Source organism: Podarcis muralis, chromosome 3, assembly GCF_964188315.1.
Source record: "Podarcis muralis chromosome 3, rPodMur119.hap1.1, whole genome shotgun sequence".
Taxonomy (NCBI): Eukaryota; Metazoa; Chordata; class Lepidosauria; order Squamata; family Lacertidae; genus Podarcis; species Podarcis muralis.
The window spans coordinates 6,291,996-6,302,256 of record NC_135657.1 but is presented as its reverse complement, the minus strand read 5'-3'; positions in this window follow the sequence as shown (position 1 = coordinate 6,302,256).

Genomic DNA, 10,261 nt, shown 5'->3' with positions numbered 1-10,261 from the left:
TCAACGGCCGTCCCCTAGCAGCAGCCAATCACCGGGCGCCGCACCCGGCTCGGAGGGCGGATAGGCAGCCCGGTGGCCGCGCGGCGCTGGCGCCAGGGCCGCGTCGCCCAATGAGGCCGTCGCGGGGGCTAGCGTGACGGCTGCTCGGCGCCTCCGGATTGGCTCGGAGGAGGCATGGGCGAAGATGGGGCGGGGCGGGGCTTCGCAAGCAGCCGGGTTCCTTAAAGGGGCCACGCGCCCGCCCGCCCGCTCGCTCTTGCGCCGCCGCTTCTTCCTCGTTCCATCATCCTTGCAAAGGTTGCGTGTGACCCCCAGGATCGCTGTGGGGCGAGGAAGGAAGAACGCAGACCCACACAAATAAACACAAAGGCAATGGTGCAATATATCTGGAGGCGATGGTGCAATAGGAAACGTGACGTGTGTTCACAAACAGCCAGGAATATCTGTGTTATGTGCAATCTAAATCTCGCCTCGTGGGTACCTGATAATTAAGCTGCGCTACTGCTACTGAGTTACTGCTACGAAGATCATGGCCACTGGTCCCATCACCTCCTGGCAAATAGAAGGGGAAGAAATGGAGGCAGTGAGAGATTTCACTTTCTTGGGCTCCATGATCACTGCAGATGGTGACAGCAGCCACGAAATTAAAAGACTTCTGCTTCTTGGGAGAAAAGCAATGACAAACCTAGACAGCATCTTAAAAAGCAGAGACACCACCTTGCCAACAAAGGTCCGTATAAAAGCCATGGTTTTCCCAGTAGTGATGTATGGAAGGGAGAGGTGGACCATAAAGAAGGCTGATCGCCAAAGAATTGAGGCTTTTGAATTCTGGTGCTGGAGGAGACTCTTGAGAGTCCCATGGACTGCAAGAAGATCAAACCTCTCCATTCTCAAGGAAATCAGCCCTGAGTGCTCACTGGAAGGTCAGATCCTGAAGCTGAGGCTCCAATACTTTGGCCACCTCATGAGAAGAGAAGACTCCCTGGAAAAAACTCTGATGTTGGGAGAAGGAGATGACAGAGGACGAGATGGTTGGATAGTGTTCTCGAAGCTACCAGCATGAGTTTGACCAAACTGCAGGAGGCAGTGGAAGACAGAAGTACCTGGTGTGCTCTGGTCCATGGGGTCACGAAGAGTCGGACATGACTAAACGACTAAACAACAACAACAACTGCATATGCGATATTGCTATTATTATGATCACCATTGTGAAAAGGGGACTATAATGTGCAATACTGAGAAGATGCAATGCTATAGGATGGCCCATGTTTTATGGCCGGGGTGCCAACTTGAATAAAATATTGCAGCGGAGGTAAACTCCAACCTGCATATAATTGATAACATGAAGTTCCAGACATGAAGTGTCCTGGTTTTTTGGTGTAAAAACGTTGGGAAAGTTCGGATGTATGGCAACGTGATGGGAAAAGCAGTTCCAAATCACTTATTTCCGGGTTAGGTTTCTGCCAAAAAAACCACCACCTCAGCAATTTGGGTTTGTTTCCCTCCAAAAAGCTTAACAATCTTGGTGGTTTTTAAGCAGGTGTCAGAATTTTACTTCATGAAATATGGCAACCCTAGGGGATGTCCCCTTCAAATATTTGATTGGAGGCCCCTAGGAGTTGGCTCCTATCTTGATGGCCTTGCAGCAGATTCCCTGGTGGCCCACTGTTATGTGGAGCTAACCCATAGCTGTCAACTTACAGATTTGAAAATAAGGGACCAGCAGCCTCGAAAATAAGGGATCAGCAGCCAAAATAAGGGATTTTCCCAGCACAGGTATGTTCAACTTCTGAGCCCCTCCAAGCCAAAGGCAGAAAGCCCAGCCAGCAGCCAAACGAAGCCTCAACCGGTGGTTCCCACAGCGCAGCAACCCGGCAAAGGGGATGCAGCAAGGAAAACCACCATCACCTCTCTGCTGGGAAGCGCTGAGCAGAGGAGAGTCCCCAGGCAATGCGGCCGATTTGATTGGCACAAGGCATGCAAGCTCCACCCCCAGTCATTCTTAGACTCCTTAATGGGTGAGCAACGCAGCAAAGCAACCCAGATGGAGCCTCCCTCCTCCCTGGCCGGCTGGGAGGGAGGGAGAGGAGCTGCTTCCTTTGAAACCTGGGAAATTTAAGGGACATCATCAATAAGGGACAGCAGTGGGACACAGTGCTGGGATAAGAGACTTTCCCGCCAAATAAGGGACGGTTGATAGCTATGGGCTAACCCAGCTGCCTGGTTCCAAAGCATCCTCTCTGTTTGCATGGAACCTGGATGGTCCCCTGATTTTCCCCAGAGCTAAGGGTGATGAAACAATTGCTGAGATGGCTAGAGTGCTGGTGGTGAAAAACTCACTCTGAAGCAGACTGAACACAGGTTAGAGCTCAACATGGAGCCTGCCGAGCGGTGACAGTGATGGTGAAGAGGACCTTCTTTGTCAACTCTATTGCATCTGCAGAAAACAGTACCAGGAGACTCTTTTAGATGGTTCATAGTCCTCCCCCCCCCAAAAAAAAAAATTATTGTTTTTTTCACAAAAATTTAAACACACAGATGAATAGACAAACAAACATAAATCATAACCTTATTAAAACTAATCTAATTAACATTGTTAAGTGACTTCCTCGTATCCCCCTGGTTAGGTTTCAGTGTATCTCATTATAACGGTTTTCCAAATCGATATTCTTATAAAAGTAACTTAATCACTTAACATCTTTCTTTCTTTCCAGTTCAGCATTAAACATATTAATTCATCACTTTACATATTTAAATCCTGAGCCTATCCGGTATTTGCAAGCTTTTTCTAATTAATTTAACTTAACATATTTAACTAAGTAGTCATTAAATTTTGTCCATTCTTCCTGGTACTAGATGGCCCATAGTCTTAACAGAACTACCTTTGCCATTGGGATCTGGGGAGGACCCCAAGATCTCCTGCAATGATTTTGCAAGGTTTTGGTTTTTTTTGTTTGTTTTTGTTTTGCAGATAAAGGCACTCAGAAAGGCACTTCAGAAACAGGTAGACTCCACCGTGGGAGCAGGGCCACGGCCGGAGAGTACCAGAGCTCTGCCTAGCCAAGTTGCTGTTGGGATTCGCAGGATACTGGATAAGTCTGCAGGCTCCAACAGGATGATGCAATACTCTGCTGGGTCAGAGTGACTCAGCAGGAGTGTGATTAGTGTGATTGGCTATCACCTGTTTTAAAAGGAAAGCCTGTTTAACAGTGGGTGTTGTTGGTGGTTGTGCTGTAGTGTGGTGGTGCTGTGGTGGAGAGTATTCGTTTGTAAGTACTCTGTATGGACTGTTTCTTTTGTAAATGCCTGTATATAGCTCACATTAAAAAGACTGCACTGGAAAAACCTGGAACTCTTAGTGTCTCGCTGAAAGCGCCGCGTGGAATACGCGACAGGGTTATGGGCCCAGCACGCTTCCGCTGCGCAAGAGTACAGGTGGCAGTTATCTAGCCGTGTGTGCTGGAGGTGAGCTGCAGGGATGGAGCAGTCCAGAACTGGCATGTTGCTGGAGAAGCTAACGGCCACGAACTACAGCATCTGGTCGGTCCGCATGCAACACTTCCTCAAGCGTGAGGGCCTGTGGAAGGTGGTGGAAGATCCACCGCAGCCCCCTGAGGAGGAGGAGGAGTGGGAGGACGACGATGAAGAGCTGGCACTAGCAGAGGCCCAGCTTGAAAAGGATGAGAAAGCTTTGGCTACGATCATCCTTGGAGTGGACGACAGCCAGCTAGTCTACGTAGCTGATAAGGTGACGGCAAGTGAGGCGTGGAATGCGCTCAAGGCTGTCCATGTGCGAGAGACAGCTGGCTCACTGATAACACTGACCAGGAGACTGTACCGGTGTCGGAAGAAACCGGGGGACTCCCTGGTAAACCACCTAAAATTCCTAACAGGCTGTTTCCAGGAGCTAGCCTTAAGAGGGAGGCCTATGGGGGAAGAGGACAAAGTCTTTATAGTCCTGAGTTCCCTTGATGACAGCTATGATATGCTGGTCAACTCCCTCGAGTCGGTAGAGACTGATAAGCTGACTCTGGAATACGTTACCGGACGGTTGTATGCAGAGGAGGACAGGCGTGCAGAGCGAAAGATGACCTCAGCCCAGCTGTTGGAGCATCCCAGAGGGAACAACAGCCGGGAAGAGCAAAGGTGTTGGGAGCCAGAGAAACAGCCAGGAGGAGCTGCTGCAGACCAGCCGGTGGTCAACAAAGTAAGAAGGTGTTTTTGCTGCAAGTCCAGTGGACATCTGCTGCGAGACTGCCCGAGAAAACAACAAAAACAGCAGAAGCACAGGAGGCAGCAGACGGAGTCTACCGCTTGGGTGTCTGCAGATGGTCAAGAAAAGGAAGAGCTGTGGGTTCTGGACAGTGGAGCTTCTCAAACCTTTTGTAAAAGAAAAGGACTGCTAACTGATGCTAGGGCTTCAAACAAAAAACATGTAAGTCTTGCTACGGGCCAGAAAGCTAATGTGGTTTGTGAGGGGGAGGTTGTGTTCCCACAGCTGGGACACACATTCAGGAATGTGTTGTGTGTGCCTAGTTTGCAAAACAATCTCCTGAGCATTCCTGACTTGGCAAAAGCAGGCTTTGAAGTAAACTTTGTGGGAGATCAGTGCCAGATAAAGCAAAATGGGGCAGTGTTGGCAAATGCTAACCTTAGAGCTAATATGTATGTACTGCAGTGTGAGTCTAAGGTTGCGAATGTGCAAAATGTCCCAACCCATGATATGTGTATTCATCTCCTGCACAGGCGTCTGGCTCATGCAAGCTATAAGGTGCTGAACAAAACATTGGAGTTGTGTGGGGGGATGAAAAACATAAAAAGTTGTGATAATTACTTAGACTGCAATATCTGCAAGGAGGTTAAAAGCAGGGCTTGCCCAGTAGCAAGAGCAAGCCAGAGAGAAACCAAAAAACCACTGGAGTTGATTCATGCTGATGTAACTGGTCCTTTTCCACCAAGTGTCTCCCACAACAAGTACTGTTTGATCCTAGTGGATGATTATTCTAGATTTGGCTGGGTCTATCCATTAAAGCAAAAGTCTGACGTTGCCCAAACTTTGAAGTTTTGGGTAAGAAGGGTAGAAAGGCAACTTGGCGAAAAGGTGTGCTCTATTCAGACAGACAGGGGAGGAGAGTTTATGGCAAGCTCCCTAAGAAACTGGTTGCGTTCCCAAGGGATTAAACATAGGCTTACCAATGTGGCGACGCCTCAGGAGAACGGGGTAGCAGAGCGTAGGGGAGGTGTCTTGCAGACACAAATGAAAGCATTGTTAGCAGATGCAAATCTTCCAATTAAGTACTGGGCTGAGAGTATTAAGACCGCAAATTATATTGGGAATCGCTTGTGGTCAAGGGTACTAGATGACATACCCTATAAAATTCTCTATAACAAAAGTCCCAGTTTGCAACATTTGAGAATCTTTGGGACAAAGGCATGGGTTGACATACCTGTAAAGAACCGAAGAAAAGGTGGGAAAAGGGCACAGCAGTTGCTATTTCTTGGGTATGAAAGTGGTACGAAAGCCTATAGGTTTGAAGATGATAAAAATCTTTTGAGTTATAGTCGATCAGCCAGCTTTAATGAGCAAAGAAATTGGCCCAAGATACATGCAAACCTGCTGCCAGAAAAAGTTTTACTGCCGACCATACCTGATAAGGCAGTTGAAACAAAGCTAAGAATTGGCAGCTCTCCCAGAGAAACTGAAAGGGAGGAGGTAAAGGTTGAGCATTTTTCTCCAGCTGCTAGCATGGAGCAGGGGAGAGAAGAAAGTGCAACAGGGACAGGAGGAGGTAGATCTACGGAGTCAATCCACCCCAAAAGCAGTCCTGAAGGTAGCCCAGGGGGTGAGATTAATGAACCAAGGAGGTCTGCAAGAAGTAATAAAGGTCAACCTCCAGACCGTTATGGGTTCCCAGCCACCATAAACCAGGTTTGTGTAACTGAGCCAGAAAACTTTGAAGAAGTGCAAGAGTTACCTACTCTAGAGAAAGAGGCGTGGTTAAAGGCAATGCAGGCAGAGTATAACTCTCTGCTAAACAACAATGTCTTTGTACCTACAGAATTGCCTGAAGGTAAAAAGCCCATAAGCTGTAAGTGGGTTTTTAAACTGAAAAAACTGGCTGATGGTAGTTGTCAGAGGAAAGCCAGGTTGGTTGCACGGGGCTTTACACAGAGGAAAATGATACATTATGATGAAGTGTTTGCCCCAACAGCAAAGGCTGAAACAGTAAAATCAGTTTTAGCAATGGCAAGTCTGAGAGGGTTAAAAGTTAATCATTTTGATGTTGCCTCAGCATATTTAAATGCTCCTATTGATGCCGAGGTGTATTTACAGCAAATACCAGGTTATGAGCTGGAAAAAGACAGCATGGTGTTAAAACTGCAAAGGGCACTATACGGTTTACACCAAAGTGCACGTCTATGGCATGAATGCATAGACACTACTTTGAAAAAGATGGGATTCAAACAAAGCCTGGCTGATTCCTGCTTATATTCAGCAATGGTGCAAGGAAGTGTTTGTTATTTACTTTTGTATGTTGACGATATCTGTCTAATAACAACTGCACAAAAGCAAGTGTCTTGGTTTATAAACAGCCTAGGTAACAAATACAAACTGAAGTATTTGGGAGAGATTCAGAATTACTTAGGAGTAGAGGTTCAGAGAAATGAAGAGGGCGTCTACTCTCTGAGTCAGAAGGAGAAAATCGAAAAGTTACTGAAGACATATGGAATGGAGAGGGCAAATGAGGTTGACACTCCCATAACTACCCAGTACAAAAATGAACCAGAAGGGCAAAAATGTGAGAATGCAACAGCGTTTCATTCTCTGTTGGGTTCTCTGTTATATTTAAGTTGTTGGACAAGACCCGACATAACATTGGCAGTGCACATGTTAAGCCAAAGAAGTGCAGACCCGGCTCAGAGAGATTGGGTAGCACTTAAAAGAATCCTAAGGTATCTGAAAGGCACAAAAGATTACAAACTGGTGCTGGATACAGGATATGATCAGCAAGTGTATGCATACGCTGATGCCAGCTGGGGGGACAGAGAAAATGGAAAGTCTACCACTGGCTATGCCATATATATTGGAAATGCCCTGGTTCAGTGGAAATCCCAGAAACAAACATTTGTTGCCACAAGTACTTGTGAAGCAGAGTACTCAGCCATAAGCGAATGTGTATCACAAATAGAATGGTTTGCTTGCCTAACAAAAGAGCTTGGAATACCTTCAGAAATGCCAATCACTGTGCTAAGTGACAACATGGCTGCACAACAGCTTGCTAACCAACAGAACTTTAAAAGCAAGAGTAAACATATTGCTATAAGATACGGAAATGTGAAAAATGCTTTGGAAAGAAATGTGTTAAAGGTACAGCACTGTAACACAAAATGTAATGTGGCAGATTTGTATACAAAATGTTTGGATGCTCCTAAATTTCGAGACTTAAGAGAATTATTAGGTCTCAAGCCTTTGACTTAAGGAGGAGTGTTGGGATTCGCAGGATACTGGATAAGTCTGCAGGCTCCAACAGGATGATGCAATACTCTGCTGGGTCAGAGTGACTCAGCAGGAGTGTGATTAGTGTGATTGGCTATCACCTGTTTTAAAAGGAAAGCCTGTTTAACAGTGGGTGTTGTTGGTGGTTGTGCTGTAGTGTGGTGGTGCTGTGGTGGAGAGTATTCGTTTGTAAGTACTCTGTATGGACTGTTTCTTTTGTAAATGCCTGTATATAGCTCACATTAAAAAGACTGCACTGGAAAAACCTGGAACTCTTAGTGTCTCGCTGAAAGCGCCGCGTGGAATACGCGACAGTTGCATGGGATCAATTCCAAAGTGTTACCTCCGAGGATGTGGACAGGCTGCTTGGATGAGTGAAACCAACCACTTGTCTCCTTGATCCTTGCCCATCCTGGCTCATAAAAACAAGCCAGGCAAGGCTGGGCAATGGGCTTTGTGGGGTAGTGAATGCTTCCCTCTCTGAGTCTTCCCAGTCACCTTTATTAAACCGGTTCTTAACAAAACCATTTTTGGACCTGGTCATCATGGCCAACTATTGCCCAGACTCAAATCTTCCGTTCCAGGGCCAGGTGATTGAGCAGGTGGTCGCTGAACAATTCCAGGCTGAGAGAAAGGAGTCTTGTTGTCTTGGCAGCCCAGGAAGAAGAAGAAGAGGAGTTTGGATTTGATATCCCGCTTTATCACTACCCTAAGGAGTCTCAAAGCAGCTAACAATCTCCTTTCCCTTCCTCTCCCACAACAAACACTCTGTGAGGTGAGTGGGGCTGAGAGACTTCAGAGAAGTGTGACTAGCCCAAGGTCACCCAGCAGCTGCACGTGGAGGAGCAGGGACTCAAACCTGGTTCACCAGATTACGAGTCCACTGCTCTTAACCACTACACCACACCGGCTCTGTGTGACCTCAAGCACATTGCCCAGGCTTGTGCCTCAGGGAGGTCACATCAGTGCAGCTAATGCAACAGTTTTACTTCACCCCCAGCGGCATACTCCATTGTCTCTCGGATGACAACAACAGTAGCCACTCTTGCTGGGGTTGATTTAAGGGGAGTTTGCTATGGTTCTTCCTGGAGGATTAACACTGGCCAGCACTGCAGGAACAGCTGGCTATGCTCAATCCCCTCTTAGCCAGCAAATAATGGGGAAAGGGTCCCTCTGCCCAAGAGTCCTGCACTTTAGACACACATTTTCTTATTCACTGCCTACTGGACCTGCTGGGTCACATTTTTTTTTGCACCATAGATAAACGCTTGCAAGCTTGCAACACCCTGGTTTCAACAGAATTACTTTAATTTACCTCTTCTAATCGCCAAAGTAGGTTGCGAGTTTTCTGCCCGCAAAGCAGCCTGGCCTCTTCGTATTTAACAGATGGGTGGTGGTGATATTATTATTATTATTATAAAAGAAAAAAATAGTCTACACAACAGGATTGTTAAGAACTGAAGCTACAACTCTGCGGAGTCGAGTTAAAGTTCTGTTCTACGACAAGAGCATATTGGGTTGCTGCAACTAACTTTTACTCATAGTGTTCCTGTTGATATTAACGGCCCTAAGATAATTGTGGCTGCTAACTTCAATTAGTCTGCTCTGACAAAAGGTTAAGTGCAACCTTCAGGCTTCCGAGAGAGCACAGAACAAGTTGTTCAGTTCCAGGGAGTTTCCTAAATTTCAAACTTGCTGAGCTCCTCTTGCAGATAAAAAGATTATGCAAGCATCTTTCGAAAACCTTTCTCTTCTTTTTTTAAATATTGGAGTCTCAAGACCACCATTTGGGGATTTTTCTTTTTAAAACAACAGGGAATATGCCCTCAAGACAGAGAAAAACTAGAACTCTGGCAACAAAAGAGAGCATGAACAAATTGTTCCTGCTTTTGACATTTTACATGTGTTTAGTGATAAGCATCTGCCCCGCAGGGCGCATTACCACCAAGAACTGAACACAGGTTGTGTTCTTAGGAGCAGTAATATTTTACCAGAAGGTGCCAGAGATCACCGGGAACTTCTCCTTCGTTCTCTTGGAATGGTAATGGTGCCCACCTGAGAAGGTCAGCTGTCCAGAAGTGAACATAATGTTGCATACCATCTCAGTCTCCCAAGTGGTGCAAATTCTAGGGCAGTGGTGGCGAACCTTTTTGAGATCGAATGCCCAAACTGCAACCCAAAACCCACTTATTTATCATAGAGTTGTTGAGCGTTTTTTGGGAGGATTGACCAAAGTTGTTGACCTTTTTGAGGAGCAACGCACAAACGAAACACCTGATTGGCGGGGCCGCATCTCAAGCAAACACCACTGCGGGCAGAGCACAATCAAGGAAGTGATACCAACTCAAAGCTGCGTCGGAGACTCTAAATAATAATAATAATAATAATAATAATAATAATAATAATAATAATAATAATAATTTATTATTTATACCCCGCCCATCTGGCTGGGTTCCCCAGCCACTCTGGGTGGCTTCCAACAGAATATTAAAATACAATAGTCTATTAAACATTAAAAACGTCCCTAAGCAGGGCTACCTTCAGATCTCTTCTAAAAGTCTGGTAGTTGTTTTTCTCTTTGACATCTGGTGGGAGGGCATTCCACAGGGCGGGTGCCACTACCGAGAAGGCCCTCTGCCTGGTTCCCTGTAACTTGGCTTCTCGCAGCGAGGGAACTGCCAGAAGGCCCTCAGTGTCCAGGCAGAACTCTAGGGGGCATTTGACCAATGGTGTGTGTGCCAACAGAGAGGGCTCTGAGTGCCC